Below are 1,379 nucleotides of genomic sequence, written 5' to 3' on the forward strand. Positions count from 1 at the left end.
AAATTCAAATTCCAAAAATCAGGAATGAAAGATGGGGCATCACTACCTACTTTACAGAAATGAAAAAGATCATAAGGGAATACTATAAACAACTTTACCAGTGAAATATATAACCAAGATGAAATGGACAAAATCCTACTGACAAATTACTGAGACTGATTCAAGAAGAAATAAAAAATATTAATAGATCTATAACCAAGTGAGAGATTAAATTACTTGTTTAAAAACTTACTACAAAAAAAATCAAAAACCAAAAACCAAAACCAAAACACAAAAATCAAGGAGGTAAGATGGCGGGCTCGCAGTGAGAGGCTGTCAAGGATGAACATAGGTATGCCTGGAAGCAGATTTTAAACTCAGTTTCTATTCAGATCATCTTCTTTCACACCGCCTGATAAACATCTTGATTTACCATGGCATTAACAGCAGTAAAGTGGCCATATCAAACAGAACTATCTGAAAACATTCATTTCCAATTCAAAATGGAGCTTTATATTGTGTTTGTCATAAATCTATGTATTTTCTCTTCCAGATGACTATCATTGCAAAGTAGAGCTTGCTATGACATCTGATGGCAGGATGAAAGTGTGCTACCACCCTCTGTGGACATTCTGTATAAACATACAAAACCTATCCCTCAGCCAGATCTTGTGCGTAATAATGAAGAAAACCTGATCGAGTGCTGAACACCAGATGAGAAGGAAAAAAATGAACATTTTGAGTAAGGACCTATGACAGAACTACTTAGCAAAATGTTCTTTACTACTAAGCACTGTTGGTATCCTCGTGGACAGTATCATAGATGTCATAGGAACCTGGATCCTCCAAAAGACAGATGATACTGAGGTTTTCAGGAATCAAAAAGATGTTATCTTTTGTCTCATTTGCCATTTGAGAAAAGGCAATTGAGTATATTCACTACCATGTTATGTAGCAAAATGATAACAAAATGTCTTTTCATACAAAAACAACCCATGGCCCAGCTGACTTTATTAATGAATTTTACAAATGTTTAAAAATGAGTTAACATCAATCCTTAATCTTTCAGAAACCTTCCAAAAAGTAGAAGGAAAAAAACATTTCCCAGCTTATTCTATGAGGCCATTTTTATCTTACTACCAAAACTAGACAACAATATCACAAGAATATAAAACAATGGACCAGTGTTCCTCATGAATATGGATGAAAAATACTAAAAAAAAAAAAAAAATACTAGCAAACTGAATCTGGCAACCTATAAAAACGATTATACATCATGAATTATCCTAGAAATACAAAGCTGGTTCAGTATATGAAAATAAGTCAACGTAACTCACTATATTAATCAAACAAAGACATAAGCCACATGACCATCTCAACAGATAGAGGGAAAAAAAAAA

General features: G+C 33.3%; 1 pseudogene; it reads left to right on the forward strand.

Moving 5' to 3' along the window:
* The first annotated feature begins 413 nt into the window (after positions 1–413).
* On the forward strand, positions 414–839 carry LOC102957630 (annotated as a pseudogene).
* Positions 840–1,379: the final 540 nt, after the last annotated feature.

This window comes from Panthera tigris, chromosome B1 (assembly GCF_018350195.1).
Source record: "Panthera tigris isolate Pti1 chromosome B1, P.tigris_Pti1_mat1.1, whole genome shotgun sequence".
In the NCBI taxonomy this organism is placed as follows: domain Eukaryota; kingdom Metazoa; phylum Chordata; class Mammalia; order Carnivora; family Felidae; genus Panthera; species Panthera tigris.